Raw genomic sequence first — 22,787 nt, 5'->3', positions numbered from 1 at the left:
AATTTCTTTGTTAATTTAGGTTTAACGACACAGTTTCTCGGTACGCCGTATTCCCGTATTAGTCCATGAATGACAATAGTGGGAAAATTTAACCTGCGTTTCTTGGGTTTGCAGGTGATGTATGCACGGTCTGCTACTCATGCATTTAATGGCGGTTTCCGTGATTCTACACGTATTCATTATTTCACCACATGATAAGAGCGACTATAATAAGTATATTAATCGTGGTACTAAACGATGCTTTTATTTCTCTAGTGATTCCCAAAAAAAATTAGTTAATCAAAACCTACGTTTTAATCAATTGTAAAAGATGATATGGTTTTATTAAGCTTGGAGTACCTTTTGTGGAAACAAAAATGGAAAACCGCATTTAGCACACATAGAATTTAAATATTGTGCCAACAGATCCAATTTGATTGGAATAATTGGATATCGAATTGACAGTGATTATTGATCTCCCATGGAGACAATACAATTGCTAATAATTTTCAACACTGTAGTGCGTTTACAACTCTACTAAATAATTTTTATTACGATGATAATGCTGTTATTTTAAATTAAAATATCAAATGAAATGCAGTAGCGGAATAGAGTTCGATTCTGCGCGACTATACACAGGGAGAAAAAAATAAATGAAGCGGTTCCACTTATAAAGATGTCTCTTGACGTTTTTCCGTTACCATAGCAACGCATATAAGCCGTGCAATAAGTGGAAAATGCCTCTCGTCGTTATTATCAGCCTACTTAACATCAAAGTGCGAATTATTAAATTTTAATATGTGGCGCTGGCGTTATTGTATGTAGGTACTTGTGTGGTTGTGTACAAGACGTGGACAATATGGCAGCGCTAGTCGATCAAAACAATTTTATCGATTAAGCAATGAAGGTGTTTTTCGAATAAAAAGCACTCGAGGACAGTAGAACATAAAAATACCGTTAAATAAAGTGTCCTCTATCCAGTGGCTAAACTGCTTCGGCTAATGTATTTGTAATTTGTATGTTTTCTATGTCTAAAAATAATCTGTTTAGGGAGTAAAAAGCTTTTCGATATTAATTACAATAATTTTAGTTGGGTTAAAATATCTTGTTTATTATTTGTTTGAATACGTTTTTGTTTTGTAAACGAATACGTTATTAATTAAATAAAATGTCATTTTGAAATATTTTAATAAAATAAATAAAAAGGCCTGGGTTTTATGTGCAACAACAAAATGGCGATCTTGAATGACCATCGACTATTGAAACTAACGTTCCCATAATTTTATTTCATTTTCTTTTTTTTTGGCTTAAAGATGGCATTTAATTTGTTTCCTGTCGTTTTCAATGTCTATGTCCCTTCCTGCACAATCCCTGTGTAATCAGTCACGCCACTATTGAAATGTCGGGCACTAGTCTATTTTATACACGTGTGACTTTGCTACAAATTACGACTTAACCATGCGTATTAAGTATTCAATGATAGCCCGTTTGTCAGAGGAACTTTGAATCACGTATCCAAAAAAAGGGAAATTTTGTTTCGGATTTTGAAACAAGGTCGCGGCGTTACCCGGAAACCGTGATGATTTGATGGATTTGATTACTAAACCACATTAAAAAAATAAAAAAACATCCAGCATTTTCGACAAATTATAAAATTTGATTTTGTGGATTTTTTATTTTTTATGAGAACCCCTATAAGTTGAAATAAAGTAACATTTTGCACAATTTAAATAGTATTTTTTCGACATGACGTCATCAATTTTTTGGGGGGATAAAGAGATATATTTTGATTAAAAAGTTACCATTCTTACGATAACTTCAAAACGTCTGCAAGATTTCAAACTATTCAGTTTTGTAATTCTTGATTTAATCAATAAAATAAATGGACTCATTAATTTTTTTGAGACACACCGTATAAGCAGTGTCTAAAAAATATTAATGCAGTGATAAATCACTAGTATCATAAATCACTCATCATTATACTAAATTTTGAGGTTACGTCATCAATTTTTTACGGGAAATGAGCAAATATATTTTGACTAAAGATTTACTGTTCCTATGATAACACATGGTATGTACAGAGTTTTGTATTTCTGAAGAAGTTTGAAGAGTCCCAGGGGTATTGGTGTTTTATTTTTGAAGAAAATTTAGGAAAAGGACGAAAAAGAACGAAAAGGACGAAAAAGGCTAATAAGGACGACAAAGGACGAAACGGGCGAAAAGGACGACAAAGGCCGAAAAAGGACGAAAAGGAAGAAACGGACGAAAAAGGACGAAAAGAACGAAAAGGACGAAAAAGGACGAAAAGAACGAAAAGTACGAAAAAGGATAATAACGATGGAAAAGGACGAAATTAACGAAAATGATCCAAAAGTATAGTAAGGACGAAAAAGGACGAAAAGGACGAAAAAGGACGCAAAGGACGAAAAGGACGAAAAAGGACAAAGAGGACGAAGCAGGACGAAAAAGGACGAGAAGGACGAACAAGGACGAAAAGGACGAAAAACGATTATAAAGACGAAAAAGGATTATAAAGACGAAAAAGGACGAAATGGACGAAAAGGACGAAAAAAGATAATAAGGACGAGAAAGGACGAAAACGACAAAAAGGACGAAGAAGGACGAAAAAGACGAAAAGGACGAAAAAGGACGAAAAAGGACTATAAAGACGAAAAAGGATAATAACGATGGAAAAGGACGAAATTAACGAAAATGATCCAAAAGTATAGTAAGGACGAAAAAGGGCGAAAAGGACGAAAAATGACGAAAAGGACGAAAAAGGCCGGAAAGGGCGAAAAAGGACGAAAAGGACGAAAAAGGACGGAAAGGACGAAAAAGGGCGACAAGGACGAAAAACGATAATAAGGACGCAAAAGAACGTAATGGACGTAAAGGAGGAAAAAGAATAATAAGAAGGAAATAGAACAACAAGAACGAAAAAGGATGATACGGACGTAAAAGGGCGAAAATGGACGAGAAGGATGAAATAGGACGAAAAAGGACGAAAAGTACGAAAAGGGACAACAAGGACGAGAGAGGACGAAAAGAACGAAAAGGACGAAAAAGGATAATAACGACGAAAAAGAACGAAATGCACGAAAAGGACGAAAAAGGACGAAAAGGACGAAATAGATGAAAATGTATAATAAGGACGAAAAAGGACGAAATGGACGAAAAGGACAAAATAGGATAATAAGGACGAAAAAGGACGAAAAGGACGAAAAGGACGAAAAATGACGAAAAGGACGAAAAAGGACGCAAAGGGCGAAAAAGGACGAACGGGACGAAAAAGTACAGAAAGGACGAAAAACGATAATAAGAACGAAAAAGGACGAAATGAACGAAAAGGACGAAAAAGAATAATAAGGACGAAATAGAATAATAAGGACGAAAAAGGACGAGAAGTACGAAGCAGGACGAAAAGCACGAAAGAGGCCGAAAAAGGACGATAAGGACGAAAGACGATAATAAGGACGAAAAAGGACGAAACGGACGAAAAGGACGAAAAAGGATAATAAGGACGAAAAAGGACGAAAAGGTCGACAAAGCCCGAAAAAGGAGGAGAAGTTTTAGGAACCTCAGAGGCACCTGGTGTTTTATTTTTGAAGAAGTTTAAAGAATCTCAGAGCTCTAGGTGTTTTATTTTTGAATAAGGTTTTGGAATCTCAGGAACACTCGGTGTTTCATTTTTCAGGTTTGAAGAATCTCAGGGGAATCCGGTGTTTTGCTTTTGAAGAAATTTCAAGAATCTCTAGGATACCGGGTGTTATATTTTTGAAGAAGCTTTAGGAATCTCACTAGCACCCGATGTTTTATTTTTGAAGAAAATTTAGGAATCTCGGGGGCACCTGGTGTTTTATTTTTGAAGAAGCTTTAAGAATCTCACGGGCGACCGATGTTTCATTTTTGAAGAAAATTTGAGAATCTCAGGGCACTTGGGGTCTCAAGGGACTCGGTGTTTTACTTTTGAGGAAGTCTGAAGAATCTTGGGGGCATCCAGTGTTTTACTTTTGAAGAAATTTCAAGAATCTCTAGGATACCCGGTGTTATTTTTGAAGAAGCTTTAGAAATCTAACGGGAACCCGGATGTTTCGTTTTTGAAGAAAATTTAGGAATCTCAAGGCACTTGGTGTTTTATTTTTGAAGAAGCTTTAGAATCTCTGGGCGACTCCGTGTTTTATTTTGAGGAAGTTTGAAGAATATCTGTGGCATTTGGTGTTTTACTTTTGAAGAAATTTTAAGAATCTCTAGGATACCCTTTGTTATATTTTCAAAGAAGCTTTAGGAATCTGACGGGCACTCGGTGTCTTATTTTTGAGGAAGTTTGAAGAATTTCAGGGGCATTCCGAGTTTTATTTTTAAAAGTATCTCTGGGATACCCAGTGTTACATTTTTGAAGAATCTCAAGGGCACCTGGTGTTTTATTTTTGACGAAGTTTTAGGAATCTTAGGGGCATCAGGTGTTTTAGTTTTGAAGAAATTTCAAGAATCTCCAGGATACCCGGTGTTATATTTTTGAAGTAGCTTCAGAAATCTCACGGACAGTCGATGTATCATTTTGAAGAAAATTTAGGAATCTCAGGGGCACTTGGTGTTTTATTTTTGAAGAAGTTTTAGGAATCTCAGGGGCATTTGGTGTTTTACTTTTGAAGAAATTTCGAGAGTGTCCAGGATACCCGGTGTTATATTTTCGAAGAAGCTTTAGGAATCTGACGGGCACTCGGTGTCTTATTTTTAAGGAAGTTTGAAGAATTTCAGGGGCACTCGATGTGTTATTTTTGAGCAAGTTTGGTGAATTTCAGGGGTATTCCGAGTTTTATTTTTGAAAAAATTTAAAGTATCTCTGGGATACCTAGTGTTACATTTTTGAAAAATCTCAAGGTCACCTGGTGTTTTATTTTTGAAGAAGTTTTAGGAATCTCAGGGGCATCAGGTGTTTTAGTTTTGAAGATTTCAAGAATCTCCAGGATACCCTGTGTTATATTTTTTAAGAAGCTTCAGAAATCTCACGGACACCCGATGTATCATTTTGAAGAAAATTTAGGAATCTCAGGGGCACTTGGTGTTTTATTTTTAAAGAAGTTTTAGGAATTCCAGGAGCATTCGGTGTTTTACTTTTGAAGAAATTTCAAGAGTGTCAAAGATACCGGGTGTTATATTTTCGAAAAGGTTTTAGGAATCTCACGGGCACTCGGTGTCTTATTTTTGAGGAAGTTTGAAGAATTTCAGGGGTATTCGGTGTTTTATTTTTAAAGAAATTTAAAGAATCTCTGGGATACCCGGTATTATATTTTTGAAGAAACTTAAAGAATTTCAGGGACACCCGATGTTTTATTTTTGAACAAAATTTAGGAATCTTACGGGCACCCGATGTTTTATTTTTGAAGAAGATTTAGAAATCTCACGGGCACCCGATATTTTATTAGGAATCTCAGAGGCATCCGGTGTTTTACTTTTGAAGAAATTTCAAGAATCTCCAGGATACCTGGTGTTACATTTTCGAAGAAGCTTTAGGAATCTCACTGGTACTCGGTGTCTTATTTTTGAGGAAGTTTGAAGAATTTCAGGGGTATTCGGTATTTTATTTTTGAAGAAATTTAAAGAATATTTGGAATACTCCCTATTGTATTTTTGAAAAAGCTTAAAGAATCTCAGGGACACCGAATGTTTTATTTTTCAGGTTTGAAGAATCTCAGGGGAATCCGGTGTTTTACTTTTGAAGAAATTTCAAGAATCTCCAAGATACCCGTTGTGTAAATTTTTGAAGAAGCTTCAGGAATCTCACGGACAACAGATGTTTTATTTTTGAAGAAAATTTAGGAATCTCGGAGGAACTTGGTGTTTTATTTTTGAAGAAGCTTAAATATTTTATTTACCTCCAAGATTTCAAATAAATCAATAAAATAAATTTACGCATTCGTTAATTTTTTTGAGTCACCTTGTATAAGCAGATCCAAAATATATGACTGGAATGATAATAAATTACAAGTGTAGACGTATCATATTTTGTACATTTTAGGTAGGGTTTATTCGGCAAAATTTTCAGCTGACGTCATCAGTTTTTGGAGGGGATAAGTAAATATATTTTGATTAAAAATTTATCATGCTTATTATAATTTTAAAACATTTGCAAGACTTCAAAGCAGTCGGTTTTACAGATTCAAAATTAAATTGAAAAATGTCGTTTTATAATTTTGATTTTTTTCCAAAAATCTGGACGTTTTGGGTAAAAACTCAACTCGGAGTCATAAACTACATGTGTAGGACTATGTTATTTTATACAATTTAAAACTCATTTACTGTGTACAATTTTGAAGTGACGTCATCACATTATTGGTGGGGATGATTAGACAAATTCTGGCCAAGGCTTTACCATCTACATGATACTCCTAATGTAAGTACAAAATTTGACAACAATCGGCCCATTACTTTCGGAGATTAATAAAAATCGGGACGGCAGACGGACAGACAGACAGACGGAAACGGGAGACCTATTTCTTCGTACTGTACGGATAATGACGGACTCGATTACAATAAAAAATACTTGAATTGTTCGTCTGCTGTGCTATTTTTTGTATAAGTAGGTGTTCCTGCGTAGCAAAAAGTTTGCCGCCCCCGGGTGGGCTCGAACCACCAACCTTTCGGTTAACAGCCGAACGCGCTAGCCGATTGCGCCACGGAGGCTTGTCTATCGGCAGGAAATGTTGTGATTTTTCCGAAGCGATAAGGTTCTAAATACGCAGAGATTAAAGGTCAATTTCGATTGTAGTTCCTATTTTTATATTAAAAGCACTATCTTGCAAAACAAACCGAAAAACATCAGAACGTTTTAGTTGTTAATTTAATTTCCGCGACGAGTTTGTTGTTTTAAATTTTCCGGATATTTTTGTTAAATTAATCTAGAAAATAATAATAAAACGTTCTATGTAGCAACTCGCTCTTCATTTTCATAATGGCCGGGTTTTGTTTAATATTTACACTAGGGTTTTAACCAACAAACAAAACATGAACACAATGCAAAGCAATAAATTTAATTAACAATAACTATTTTAACATTCCAGCATCCTACACATTACCAATGCAGTTAATATATTTTGAAATAATAATTGTTCGAAAACACAAATATTATTCGAGATTTTGTAATTACCGGACTAAAATTGCATTGAGTAGGTGCCAAATTGAAACCGAAAGTGTTGTTTGTGCTGTTAGATGGGACAATTACATAAACAGTTAATTATTATTAAATACAATATGAAGCCCGTTTCATAGAAATGTGGCAACAATGATACGTCGAATAAATTAGTCCCTGACAAAAGCAATCAAATTTAGATACATGTTTAAACAAAATGTATTTTTAATTAAAAAAATGCGACAACACAATCCTATTTTGTTTGACCAATTTTCATCTACACAATTTTATTAGTTTTTTTGCTCTTTAAAAATAAAATAGCCGCCCCCGGGTGGGCTCGAACCACCAACCTTTCGGTTAACAGCCGAACGCGCTAGCCGATTGCGCCACGGAGGCTTGCGCAAGAAATTTTATCCACTTACCGATAACTCACCACTCTAAACTAATCACTAAAGTGTTATTTTTGTATTCGCGTTACGTTTAGTTGTTGAGATCACAATCAAAAGCGGCTAAATTTCGGTCTTGTAGTACGGGCGCGAATCCTAGTATGTGGCCTTTCAATCATTTCGGGCATTTTTAGTGGCGAAATCTGCTTCCTCCTGGGAAGGAATTTATGCTTCCGAGACATGTATATGTTTAAAATGTCCATAAAGTTTTCAAACTCATTTTTATGCTGCAGACGGTCTAAGTTAAAGGCGCCACATAGGACAGTGGTGGTGTGCATATATATGAAGTAGCGTACGGAAACTCGGAAAGTTGATAGTTTTGTTTATATATCGTCTAAATTATTTTTAAGTCATTTTACGCTTCTTTAAAACCAAGTGGCGCATATTTTTAGACGATTCTGATGCAAATGCAAATCTCGACGTTTTTATTTCTTGAATGTAAGTTAAAGAAGTATTGTAATCGAGCCATCGGCCGACTCTTCACTCTTATGTTTTCTCGACGTTTCATGACCCCTAGAGTACGAAGTAATAGGTCCCTCGTTTCAGTCTGTCTGTCAGGTCGATAACCTTCGAAACTACTTGACCGCTTGTTGTCAAATTTTGTGTGTATATTGTTTTTATTTTTATACAATAAAGTACGGTGTATGAATCCGTGTTGAGTTTTCGCCCTAGACATCCGGATTTTTGGAAAAAAAAAATTGTATAACAACATTTTACTTTATTTAAGATTATCGTAATCATGGTAAATTGTTAATAAAAATTAAATATTATGGCTCTATACTTGTGTTGTATCAATGCATTCACAGTTTTTAGAATTATTTACACAGGGTGATTAAAAAAAAATGAATGAGGCAATTGTATTGATTAAATCAAAAAGGACCCACTAGATTTTCTTGAAAATTTGTACAAATTGATATACGTATATTTGCAAAAATCAACACAAAATTTTGCAAGAGCTCGCTTAATTCTCGATTTTTCGGTTTTTCCATTTTTCGATGATTTTTTTATTTTTCGAGTTTTCAATACTCGATTTTTCGGTTTTACAATGTTTACATTTTTTGTTTTATCGATTTTATCAATTTTTCAATTTTTAGAATTTTTCGACTTCTTGATTTTGCAAATTTTCAATTTACGAGTTGTCGATTTTTCGATTTTCAATTTTTAGATTTTTCAGATTTTTGGATTTTTGATTTTTTTAGCTTTCGATTTTTCAGTTTTTCGATGTTTCAATTTTTCGAGTTCTCAAAGTCTAGTTTTCTCGATTACTAAATTTCCCAATTTTTCAATATCTTAAATTTTTGGTTCTTCTTACTTCGATTTTTAAATTTCTCGAAAGCCAATTTCTCGATTCTCGATTTCTTCTTTTTTCCATTTCTCGATTTCTCGATTTTTCGAATTCTTAATTTTTCATTTGTTTCCATTATTCCAATTTTTGATATTTCGATTTTTCGAATTTTTATTTCGTTTTTGGATTTTCCGAGGTTTCGATTCTTCGTCTAATGATATTTCGGTTATTCGATTGTTGGAGTTCTCAATTCTCAAGTTTTCTGTTTTACAAGGTTTAAATTTTTCGTTTTATCAATTTCATCAATTTTTTGCGAATTTTCAATTTTGTGATTTTTCAATTGTACTAGTTCTCGATTTCTCGATTTTTCGATTTTTCAAATTTTTGGCTTTTTGATTTTTATAAATTTTGGATTTTTCCAATTCTCAATTTTCCGTTTTTTCGATTGTTTGATTTTTCGGTTTTTCGATGTTTCAATTTTTCGAGTTCTCAAATTCTAGTTTTCTCGATTACTAAATTTCCCAATTTTTCAATTTCTCAAATTTTTGCTTCTCCTTACTTCGATTTTTAAATTTCTCGAAAGCCAATTTCTAGATTCTCGATTTCTTCTTTTTTTCATTTCTCGATTTCTCGATTTTTCGAATTTTTAATTTTTCATTTGTTTCGATTATTCCAATTTTTGATATTTCGATTTTTCCAATTTTTATTTCGTTTATGGATTTTCCGAGGTTTCGATTCTTCGTCTAATGATATTTCAGTTATTCGATTGTTCCAGTTCTCAATTCTCAATTTTTCTGTTTTACAAGGTTTAAATTTTTCGTTTTATCAATTTCATCAATTTTTCGATTTCTAGAATTTTTCGATTTCTCGATTTTGCGAATTTTCAATTTTGTGATTTTTCAATTGTACGAGTTCTCCATTTCTCGACTTTCAATTTTTAAATTTTCCATGTTTTTTGCTTTACTGATTTTTATAACTTTCGATTTTTACAAATCTCAATTTTTCGTTTTCTCGATTATTCGATTTTTCGGTTTTTCGATGTTTCAATTTTTTGAGTTCCCAAATTCTAGTTTTCTTGATTACTAAGTTTAACAATTTTCCATTGTCAATTTCTCGATTTTTCTACTTTTCAAATTCTCAATATTTTTAATTTTCGATTTATCAATTTCACGATTTCTCGATTTTCAATTGCTCGATTTCTTCTTTTTTCAGCTTCTCGATTTCTCGATTTTTCGAATTTTCAATTTTTCATTTTTTCGGTTGTCCGAATTTACAGTATTTCGTTTTTTTGGATTTTCATTTCGATTTTTTGGGTTTTGGATTTTCCGAGTTCTCGATTCTCCGTTTAGCGATATTTCGATTTTTCGATCTTTCGACTTCTCAATTTTCGATTTTTCGGTTTTACAATGTTTATAAATTTTTCGTTTTATCGGTTTTATCAATTTTTCGATTTTTCGAATTTTGCTATTTCTCAAATTCTCGATTTTCAATCTTTCGATTTTTAAAATTTTTGCTTTTTTTGATTTTTATAACTTCCAATTTTTCCAATTCTCAACAATTTTTTCGATTGTTCGATTTTTCGGTTTTTCAATGTTTCAATTTTTCGAGTTGCCAAATTCTAGTTTTTTTTCAATTCTAAGAATTTTTCGATTTCTCGATTTTTCGAATTTACAATTTTTTGATTTTTCAACTTTAGCAGTTTTCGATTTTAGATTTTTAGATTTTTAAAATGTTTGCTTTTTAAATTTTTACAGTTTTCCAATTTTCAGTTTTTTGATGTTTCATTTTGCATAGTTCTCAAATTCTCAATTTCTCAAATTTTTGGTTCTGCATTCTTCGATTTTAAGGTTTCTCGATTGCCGATTTCCCGATTTTTCGAATTTTCAATTTTTTGATTTTTCGATTCTACGAGTTCTCGATTTCTCGATTTTTAGATTTTTCAAATTTTTGGCTTTTTTGATTTTTCTAAATTTTGGATTTTTCCAGTTCTCAATTTTTCGTTTTTTCGATTGTTTCATTTTTCGGTTTTTCGATGTTTCAATTTTTCGAGTTCTCAAATTCTAGTTTTCTCGATTACTAAATTTCTCAATTTTTCAATTTCTCAAATTTTTTCTTCTCCTTCGATTTTTAAATTTCTCGAAAGCCAATTTCTCGATTCTCGATTTCTTCATTTTTCCATTTCTCGATTTCTCGATTTTTCGAATTTTTCATTTTTCATTTGTTTCGATTATTCCAATTTTTGATATTTCGATTTTTCGAATTTTTATTTCGTTTATGGATTTTCATAGGTTTCGATTCTTCGTCTAATGATATTTCGGTTATTCGATTGTTCGAGTTCTCAATTCTCAATTTTTCTGTTTTACAAGGTTTAAATTTTTCGTTTTATCAATTTCATCAATTTTTCGATTTCTCGATTTTGCGAATTTTCAATTTTGTGATTTTTCAATTGTACGAGTTCTCCATTTCTCGATTTTCGATTTTTAGATTTTCCATATTTTTGCTTTATTGATTTTTATAACTTTTTCGGTTGTTTGAATTTACAGTAGTTCGTTTTTTTGGATTTTCATTTCAATTTTTTGAGTTTTGGATTTTCTGTTTAGCGATATTTCGATTTTTCGATCTTTCGACTTCTCAGTTCTCGATTTTTCGGTTTTACAATGTTTATAAATTTTTAGTTTTATCGGTTTTATCAATTTTTCGATTTTTCGAATTTTTCTATTTCTCAAATTCTCGATTTTCAATTTTTAGATTTTTAAAATTTTTGCTTTTTTTGATTTTTATAACTTTCATTTTTCCAATTCTCAATAATTTTTTCGATTGTTCGATTTTTCGGTTTTTCAATGTTTCAATGTTTCAATTTTTCGAGTTGGCAAATTCTAATTTTTTTTCGATTTTCAGAATTTTTCGATTTGTCGATTTTATTTTTTGATTTTTCAACTTTAGCAGTTCTCGATTTTTAGATTTTTAAAATGTTTGTTTTTTAAATTTTTACAGTTTTCGATTTTTCCAATTCTCAATTTTACGTTTTTCCGATTGTTCGATTTATTTCTACTTTTCGAATTCTCAATTTTTCGTCTTTTTGATAATTCAATATTTCAGTTTTCGATTCTGCCATTTTTCCACTTTTCGGTGTCTCCATTTTTTTTTCCGTTATCCGGTTTTTTCAATTTTCGATTTTTTGATTAATCAACTTTTCGATTTCTCAGCTTCACAGTTTTCGAATTGTCGATTTTTCATTTTTTTGATTGTTCGATTTTTCGAGTTCTCAGTTTTCGATTTTCTGATTTCTCGAACTTCAGTGTTTCGAATTCTCAGTGTTTTGATTTTTCGACTTGTCAGAGAATTCCCAATTTTTCGTTTTTTCAATTCTTGAATTTTTGAATTTTTGAATACTGAACTTTTGTTTTCAGATTTTTTGAATTCTCAATTTCTCGAGTTCTCCATTTTCAATTTCTAGATTTCTCAATTTTTCGATTTCTAGAATTTTCATTTTGATTTTTAGATTCTCCAATTTTCGATATTTTTATTTTTTGTTTTTTTATTCGATTTCTCAAATTTTTGATTTCTCAATTGCTCTAAAAACCACGGAGGTGTAGTATAATCGAGTAAATTGGGCGACTTCCGTGTTTCATATTTTCTAGACGTTTCATGACCCCGAGATTACGAAAAATGTGGCTCCCATTTTCGTGCGTCCGTCCGTCGGCTGTCTATATCGCTTTTTATTAGACATAATCTCCGAAACTACTGGACCGATTGTTGTCAGATTTTGTATGTAGATTAGGAATATCACGAAAAAACACAATTTGTGTTACTATCCCCACTAATAACGTGATGACATTCCTCAAAATTTTCAGCAATAAACATGTTTTAAATTTTATTAAAATGTGTTACGCAATTTCCAAGACTTATTGGACTGTACTTCAGGGGGGACGGAAGTTCTGACAAACTTCGACCAATTTTTTTCTTTATACACTTTTGTTTAATAGTTTGTTATTATTGTGTTTGTGCATAATTTCCTCCAGCGCTTTTTCAAGAGTGAAACCAATCAGTGGACTTAGATGATTCAGATCTTGAAGTTAATGGAAACTTCTAGTTCAAACGATACGACGGAACTTGTCGGTGGTTGCTGTTGAAAAGTTCATTGTGGTGAACTGACGAACCGAAACTGTTTAAAGTTTCGTAATTTTTTCTAGCTGAAGTTGAATGTCAGGAATCTGATTTTCTTTAATTATTTTTCTCTTTTACAACAATAACATGTAAAAAGGCTGGAGACACCGAGCTAATTGTTGATCCTGGCTTGAACTTAGAAACTTGGTTAGTTTGTGTTGTACACAATGTAGTGCGCTTTACTTAAATCCCGCTAGAAAGTAATAAAAGATGCATCACTCTGTTTAACAAAGCTCTAACACGTAGCAGACTTAAAACTTTATTTTAAACTACGTTACAATGCATGGTGACACAGTTAAGACGTTAAAGATCATGCACTGCATTTTTTTAAGTTAAAATAATATTTAGAAAAAAACTAGGAGTAGTTAGCATCTGGATCTCCCAGCTGTGTAATCGTGCGGCTCCGACAAGCACATCTCCATTGTCCTTGACTCCCAACGCTTATTCCAAATAATGGGAGGTGAAAGCCCCAAGCTGCGTTTAATTGTCACCCGCGAGGAAACTAACTGCACTTTGATACCCAGTTATCGCAACTCATGCTCACTACTACTGTTAATTTTCGAATACCTACAACATTGTTTATTACGCATGTATTGAGGATGGGAATTATGTTAGCGTTGTCGGGCTGTAGTCGTGCAGGTATAAATATTAACTTTTGACAGTTAATAGATTAGCAAGCGAACGCCATATGTCGAGGCGGACGCTTTGCCAACTACAACTATATACACCTCTCCTGGTGATGCACCCTGTAGCTTGCAGCTGCTCATCTCGTGTTTGGCCCACGACGAGATAAGAAGGATAAGAACACTCGGCGTCTGTCCTTCGCCATGAAGCAGCTTTCCTGGTCGACCTAGACGCAATATTCGGGCACGGGATTGAGGCGATAACAGCGAATTCCCTCCGAATATTTACCAGATCCCACTTTTATAATATGGAGTCAAATATTTATGTTTTGCACGAGCTCCAACTTAGACAACGTCAGTCAATAAAAACTTCACCATTTTCTGTTTATTATGTATATGAGGGGACGTGCATGCAATACTAGCGAATTTAGCAACAGCGCCAGCTTTGGGAATATTGAATAATAACCGCTAATACGTGAAGACGAAAGTTGATTGCGATTTTTTTTGTCAGGTTAGCAACATAATTACAATTTTATTATGGCAGCCCTGATTGTTAATATGTAATTAGGGCAGACATGTTAACACTGCTGGCAATAATTCAGAATTACCAACTCAAAAATTCTGGTTTCAAGATCTGAATCATCTAAGTCCACTCTCGAAAAACCGCAGAAGGAAATTATGCACAATAACAAACTATATAACAATTAACATAAATAAGGCCTTCTGCACCTTTTCAACAATCGGTCCAGTAGTTTCGGAGATTATCTGTTAATAAAAAGCGACATAGACAGCCAGACGGACCGACAGCAGGAAATAGGAGCCACTTTTTTCGTACTCTAGGGGTCATGAAACGTCCAGAAAATATGAAACTGGCAAGTCGCCCGATGGACTCCTTAGAGATTGAGAGATGAAATCGAGAAACTGAGAATTGAAATATTGAGTAATCGAATAAAAAAAACGAAAAATCGAAAATCGAAAAATCATACAATAAGAAAATGAGAATTCGAAAAATCAAAATGAAAATCGAGAAATGGAAAAATCGAAAAAATGCTGAAATTGAGAAATTGGGTAATCCAGGCATCAAGAAATTGAGAAATCGAGAACTCGAGAACTCAAAAAATCCGACTTGAGAATTGGAAAATTTGACAAATCGATAAATCCAAAAATTAAGAATAAAAAAATATAGAAATTGACAAATCGACAAATTTCACCATTTTTCGATTTTTCCATTTCTTGATTTTCAATTTGTACATTTTTCAGTTCATTTTTCGGTGTCTCCGTTTTTCGAATTTTAACTTTTTTGATTTTCCCAATTGCCGATTTTTAGAATTCTCAATTTTCAATTGTCCGATTTTTTCAGTTTTCGATTTTTTGATTTCTCGATTTTCGATTTTCTCATTTTTCGATTTCTCTACTTTTTGATATATCAGTTTCTGGAATTCTGAATTTTTCATTTTTTGTTTGTTCGACTTTTCTATTGTTTGATTTTTCTATTTTTCGAATTCTCAATTCTCGATTTTTCGATATCTCGATTTTCAGTTTTTCGAATTCTCAATGTTTTGATTTTTCGATTTCCCGATTTCTGAATTTCTAATTTTTTGATTCTTAATTTTTGGATTTTTCGATTTGTCAAATTTTCTAATTCTCAACTCTTCGTTTTTCCGACTGTCGAATTTTTGAATTCTCAATTTTTTACTTTTCGGATTTTTTGAGTTCTCGGGTTGTCGATTTGTCAGTTTCTTGATTCCTGGAGAACCCAATTTCTCAATTTCTCCATTTTTCGATTTTCCCATTTCTCGATTTTTAATTTGTAGATTTCTCAATTTTTTGATTTATAGAATTTTCATTTTGATTTTTCGATTTTTCTAATTCTCAATTTTTCGTTTTCTCGATAGTTCAGTTTTTCAATTTCCGATTTTTCCATTTTTCGGTATCTTCAATTGAGAAATCTAGAAATTGAAAATGAGGACTTGGAAAAAATTGAAACATGGTGAAATTGAGAAACTGGGTAATCCAGGAATCAAGAAATTGAGAAATGGAGAACTCGAGAAATTGAGAATTTAAAAAATCTGAAAATAAAAAAGTTGAGATTTCAAAAATTCTAAAATTCGAGAACCGAAAAAACGGATAATTGGGAATTCGAAAATTTGACAAATTGAAAAATTCAAAAATGAAGAATCAAAACATGTAGAAATAGAGAACTCGAAAAACTGAAAATCGAGAAATTAAAAACTGGAATAATTGAGACTTGAAATTCGAAAAAAAGAAAAATTGAACAAAAGAAAAGTCGAACAAAAAATGAAAAATTGAGAATTCGAAAAATCAAAAAATCGTAAATTGCGGAATTGAAAAATCGAAAAATTAAGAATTCGAAAAATCGAGAAATCGCAAAATTGAAAAATCGAAAATCGAGAAATCAAAAACTGAACAATTGAAAAATTGAGAATTGTAAAAATCGACAAATGGAAAAATCATAAAAGTTAAAATTAGAAAAAATTGAGAATTCGAAAAATCTAAAACTCAAAATGAAAATTCTAGGAATCGAGAAATGGAAAAATCGAAAAATACAGAAATTGAGAAATTGGGTAATTCAGAATTCAAGAAATTGAGAAAACGAGAACTCGAGAAACTGAGAATTTCTAAAATCGGAAAACAAAAAAACTGAGAATTCCAAAAATTTAACTCGAAAAATCCGAAAATGAAGAATACAAAAATATAGAAATTGAGAACTCGGAAAATTGAAAAATCGAACAGTAAGAAAAGTCGAACAATAAAAAAAATTAAAAACTGAGAATTGGAAAAATCAAAAAACCGTAAATTGTGAAACTGAGAAATCGAATAACTGATAAATTGTAAAATTGAGAATTCGAAAAATCGAGAAATCGCAAAATTGAAAAATCGAAAATCGCGAAATCAAAATATAAAACTGAAAACATCGGACAATTGAAAAATAGAGAATTCTAACAATCGGCAATTGGGAAAATCAAAAAAGTTAAAATTCGAAAAACGGAGACCCCGAAAAATGAAAAAATTGAAAAATTGAACTATCGAAAAAACGAAAAATTGAGAATTCGAAGAATCTAAACCTCAAAATGAAAATTCTAGAAATCGAGAAATGGAAAAATCGAAAAATGGAGAAATTGAGAAATTGGTTAATTCAGGATTCAAGAAATTGAGAAATCGAGAACTCGAGAAACTGAGAATTTCTAAAATCAAAAAACAAAAAGATTGAGAATTCAAAAATTCAAAAATTCGAGAATCGAAATATCGAAAAAACGAAAAATTGAGAATTCGAAAATTAAACTCGAAAAATCCGAAAATAAAGAATAAAAAAATATAGAACTTGAGAAATCGGGAAATAAAAAATCGAAAAATCGAGAATTGAGAACTCGCAAAATTGAAAAATCGAAAATCGGGAAATCAAAATATCGAAAACTGAAAAAATCGGACAATTGAAAAATTGAGAATTCTAAAAATCGGCAATTGGGAAAATCAAAAAAGTTAAAATTCGAAAAACGAAGACACCGAAAAATGAACTGAAAAATGTACAAATTGAAAATCGAGAAATGGAAAAATCGAAAAATGGTGAAATTGGGAAACTGGGAAATCCAGAAATCAGGAAATTGAGAAATCGAGAACTCGAGAAATTGAAAATTGAAAAAATATGAAAACAAAAAGTTGAGAATTCAAAAATTCTAAAATTCGAGAATCGAAAAATCGAAAAAACCAATAATTGGGAATACGAAAATTTAACAAATCGAAAAATCCAAAAACGAGAATCAATAATTGTAGAAATTGAGAATCGAGGAACCGAAAAATCAAAACATTGAGAATTCGAAAAACTGAAAATCGAGAAATCAAAAAATTGAGAATTGACAACTTGAAAAATTGAAAAATCAAAAAATAGAAAATCGAAAATCGAGAAATTGAAAAATCGAAAAATCAAGAATCAAAAAAAGTTGTGAAAATCATTTCTCGACATTTCTCAGTAATTTGCAATAAGAATAGAGCGAATTTAACTTCATCATCTAGTAAAAATTCTCAACATTCGAGTGCTTTTTTCCATTCGAGTAAAGGCAGTTTTAATATTTCATTTGAAAATGTTTGGAAAATATTTTCCGTTTTTCTTTATTATTAGAAGAACAAACGTAGCTTCAGATCATTCCATTCGTACTTGACTTGTTTTGACATGTTTTTTTAATCTTAAAAAAAATGTTTGCGGTTTTCTCGGTAATTTACAAGAGTAGAGCTAAAATACCTTCGTTTTCAATAAACTAAGTCTGTTTTGCTTTTCAGAAGAAGTCGTTATATTTTATTGAAAAATTGTTCGAAATTATTCACTATTTTTTATAATACCTACGAGGATTAGTTCAGTAACTATCACGATTACGAACAAACAATACACAGACGTCTAGACGGCAACGGGACATCGACACATTTCACAATCCCGAGAAACCCCAAACTCGATTTTCGCCTCTTCATTTCAAGCAAAAGCTGAACATCTACACAGAAATAAATTAAAGCCGCTACTTATTCCAACTTTTACTTTCTACATTTTATACTTTTCCCCCAAATTACGAAAATGTCTCTCGTAATAATTTCCCCAAATACATAAAAAACTGTTCGAAACTCCGCCGCTGCCTCGATCCCCCGCGGCGGCGTCCGTTTTCGTTGATTACTTTATCATTTGAATAAATTGGGCAGGCCGGCCCATGGACCCAATCATCTCTTCCCATTCAAGGTTGATTTTTTCCACGGGCAGATGGTCGTCTCGCACACGACCAGATTTCCTCTTTAAACCATCATCACGTCGATTGCTCCTGTCTGAGTTGCAGCGCAGAATGCTAATAACACTTCTTCTGTCTGTTTTGTGTTTTGTGCTGTGAATTGTTGACCAGATTTGATCTCAAAGCACAAAGCAGTAGCCAGGACGTGAGCGTGACGCAACAGCCAAGTAATCGGCGGCGGTCTGGGGATACAGTTTGATGGTAATTTTTGCAAGGGAAGTGAACATTCTTATTAAATTAGCCAGAAGAAATTGAATGGAATTCCCACCATGACTGAATTTTGCAAACCATTACGCGCTCAGGGCACGAGTTCGACCCTTTTACAACAAGGGATACTTTGAATTATATTTAACGGGGAAGTTGGCGGAGATGTTCGGGTCGTGTTTCGTTCGTGTGTTGTTTTATTAAGAAATTTGTTATAAGCGGTGGTGGTGTGGAGGGAATTAATGCGATATAGGGATTGGTGGTTAAAGGGATTACGAATGCATCTTGAAACTCCACTATGGATATTTCTGGAGGAGAATAGTAGAAAACTTCACGCCACCAATTAGAATATAATGTTTTATTCATTGCACTTTGAAATTGGTACTTATTTGGTTTTGAATCTAGGTTTCTAAGAATTTACGTTGTCGCAGTGCTGAGGAACACTAGAAGTAATTGCATGCTAAAACGACACGACGAATAAAAATTCTAAAAAGCGAAAAAGACTTTTCATATCTAATTTAAACCACACACATAGTGAGAAAACAATGTCTGGGTAAGATGCAAATTCCACTTCCAGTTATTACCCGAAAAGAAATATCCTCGTCGAGGAATTCTGGGTAAACCACCTATTATTTTGTCCTGACATGGATCAAAACGATAGAGCAGCTTTAGCTAACCATCGAAGTAGAAAATCATCCATCTCAAAGACGATTGTGTTACCCAGCAGCTGACTATTGTATCTAGTTACCTTGTCCTGTTGTAAATCAAAGAACACGTCGACCCCTTCTCCACAGACAGTGGCTTTGTTAAATTGAAAACTTAAACTATCGTCATTCGTTACGTTTCATCCGAACTTGTTGAATGCGGATAAAGTTAAAAATAAGTACCTATGTGACACAGAAAACAGAAAAAGTTTCGTGTTTGGTAAGACTTTAAGAGGATCGGACGAAATTAAAGTGTAGGATGAATTTATTCCGTCCATTAAAAATAATTGGGATAAAATAAGGACGGATGACCTTTGTTTAAATGCGAAAGTCTGATGCATGAGGGTTTTGAATCAACATTGAAAACTGAGATTACCCGGGACTTAATTAAATTCATTCGAGTGAACGTCGAGCCGATTGAGGAAAGGTATATTTTAAGAGTTCGAAATGGGGAAGAAGTTTGGGACGTTCGTGCGATAATTTCAAAGTGGAATTCTTGCACGAATGGTGATTGTCTACTTCGAAACTTATTTATATTAATATTTATTTAAGATGTTAATATGTTGATGGGGTAACCGGAGCATTAGACGAACATTTCTGCTGTCCATTTAAAATAAACAGGTTTTTGATAAATTAATTATTATCTTTATAATAAAATCGACAGCAGTACGCTGACAGAATTTTTGAAAATGTTTTAATGATTATCCCTACAAAGTATAACATGTTTATGATCAAGGAGGAAGATTTTAGAAATATTCGGTTTGAAAATCAATTTTTTTCAACAAATAACAAATTTCTTTAGGTAATTTTCAAAAGTGGTCGAAAAATATAGACATTTTTTGCCTTTGTGTGCTTGCTCTCCAGTGAAAGGCGTTTTAATCTTGTTTTTGACAAATTTTTGGAAAATATTTTCCCACTTTTCACTGTATTACTGAAGTCGAAGCAAAATAGTAACTTCAAATTCGTAGTTTACAAGATTTCCATAAAACAATACTCGTTCGGTTCGAATTGGGCCGTTTAAACATTTTTTTTACCATTTTTTTAATGAACCGAAAAATCGAGGATTGAGAATTCGATATGCCAATCAAAAAATGAAGAACTGAGAATTCGAAAATTCAAAAATTCGCGAACCAAAAATTCAAAAATCGAAAATGGAAAAATGGAAAATTGAACAATCTAAAAATCAACAAATCGAGAATCAAGAAGTTTTAAAAAAGGAAAATCGAGAAATCGAAAAATAAAAAATGAAAATTGAAAAAAATTGAACATTTCGAAATCGAAACTCAAGAAATCGAAAAATGAAGATTCCAAAATTTGAGAAATTGAGATATCAAGAAATTAGAAATCGAGAAAGCCAGAAATCGAGAACTCGAATAATTGGAACATCAAAAAATCGAAAAATGGAAAAATCAAACTTGAAAAATCGGGAAAATTGAGAAATGATAAAATTGCTGATTGAAAGATCCAAAAACGAAAAACTGAGAATTTCAGAAATGGAGAAATCGAAAAATTGAAAAATCGAAAAATTAAGAATTCAAAAAATCAAAAAAGTCAAAATTTTAAAATTGAGCATTCGAAATATGAAAAAAAAGGGAAATCGTGAAATTGAGAACTTCCCAAAATCGAAAAATGGAAAAATCGAAAACGGAAGATATTGGGACATCGAAATATGGAGTATCGAAAAATCGAAAAATAAAAAAAAGGATAATTTGAAAAATTGAAAATCGAGATCTCAAAAAATCGAAAAATGAAAAAATCGAAAAACAGAAATATTAAAAAATCCAACCGTCGAAAATATGGAAAATTGAGAATTCGTGAAACGGAAAATTAAGAAAACGAAAATCTACAAATCGAGAAATCGAAAAATGGAGATTCAAAAATATGAGAAATTGGGACATCGATAAATCAAGGAATTAGAAATCGAGAATTCAAATAATTGGAACTTTGAAATATGGAAAAATGAAAAAATCAAACTCAAAAAATCGGTAAATGAAGAGTTCGTAAAATTGCTAATCCAAAGATCGAAAAAACGAAAAACTGAGAATTTCAAAAATGGAGAAATCGAAAAACTGAAAAATCGAACTTTCGAAAAATCTAAAAGTGAAGAAATCGTACAATAAAAAAAAACGAAATATAGAATTCGAGAAATCAAAAAAGTCAAAATTTCAACATTGAGTAACCAAAAATAAAAAAAGGGAAATCGAGGAAGCGAGAATTTCCCAAATCGAGAAAGTGAGAAATCGAGAAATCCAAAACTGAAAAAAATCGAAAACGGAAGACATTGGAAAATCGAGAAATCGAGAAATTGGGAAATTGAAAAATCGAAAAATGAAAAATTGAGAATTCGAAAAATTGAATATCGAGAACTCAAAAAATCAAAAAAATGGAAAAATCTAAAAACAGAAACATTGAAAAATCCAACTTTCGAAAACGCGGAAAATTGCGAATTCGAAAAACCGAAAATTTAGAAAACGAAAATCTAGAAATTGAGAAATCGGAAAAAGGAGATTCAAAAATTTGAGAAATTGGAACATCGATAAATCAAGAAATTAGAAATCGAGAAAACTGGAAATCGCGAACTCGAATAATTGGAACATCGAAATCGAAAAATGGCAAAAACAAACTCAAAAAATCGGGAAATGAAGAATTCGTAAAATCGCTAATCGAAAGATCCAAAAAACGAAAAACTGAGAATTTTAGAAATGGAGAAATCGAAAAATTGAAAAATCGAATTAACGAGAAATCTACAAATCAAGTAATCGAACAATCGAAAAAACAAAAAATTAAGAAATCGAAAAATCAAAAAAGTCAAAATTTGAGCAATCGAAAAATAGAGAATCAAAAATGAAAAAGAAGGAAAATCGATAAATCGAGAACTTCCCAAGATCGAGGAATAGAGAAATTGACAAATCGAGAAATCGAAATGTCAAAAAACTGAGGAATCAAAAATTGAAAATTGAGAATTTGAAAAATCGAAAAATGGAAAAATCGGAAAATGAAAAAATCCAAGAACAGAAACACTGAAAAATCCAATGGTCGAAAACTCGGAAAATTAAGAATCTGAAAAATAGAAAATTTAGAAATCGAAAATCTAGGAATCGGGGAATCGAAAAATGTAGATTCCAAAAATTTGAGAAATTGGGACATCGAGAACTTAAGAAATTAGAAATGGAGAACTCAAATATTAATTGTAACATTAAAAAAAGGAAAAATCAAACTCGAGAAATCTGAAAATTGAGAACTCGAAAAATCGTTAATCGAAAAATTCGTTAAACAAAAACCTTAGAATTTCAAAAATCGGGAAATCGAAAAATTGAAAAATGAACTTTCGCAAAATCGACAAATCAAAAAATCCAAAAATGGAGAATCAAAAGCCGAAGAAGTTGAGAAATTGGGAACTGGAAAACTTGAGAATTCGAATAATCAAAATGGAAATTGAAAATCGAGAAATCAAAAAATCGAA

The 22,787-nt window shown here is 32.1% G+C and overlaps 2 non-coding genes across 2 annotated transcripts; both read right to left on the bottom strand.

The window, feature by feature from the left end:
- Window positions 1–6,589: 6,589 nt before the first annotated feature.
- Window positions 6,590–6,663, bottom strand: Trnan-guu (transfer RNA asparagine (anticodon GUU)). Its single transcript has one exon. It is a non-coding gene; the product is annotated as a tRNA-Asn (tRNA).
- Window positions 6,664–7,430: 767 nt separating this feature from the next.
- Window positions 7,431–7,504, bottom strand: Trnan-guu (transfer RNA asparagine (anticodon GUU)). Its single transcript has one exon. It is a non-coding gene; the product is annotated as a tRNA-Asn (tRNA).
- Window positions 7,505–22,787: the final 15,283 nt, after the last annotated feature.

This window comes from Zophobas morio, unplaced genomic scaffold (assembly GCF_036711695.1).
Source record: "Zophobas morio isolate AGI-343-1 ecotype UQ-CSIRO unplaced genomic scaffold, CSIRO_AGI_Zmor_V1 ptg000004l, whole genome shotgun sequence".
NCBI lineage: Eukaryota > Metazoa > Arthropoda > Insecta > Coleoptera > Tenebrionidae > Zophobas > Zophobas morio.
The sequence above is the reverse complement of the archived record's forward strand: the minus strand, read 5'-3'. Positions and strand labels throughout refer to the sequence as shown.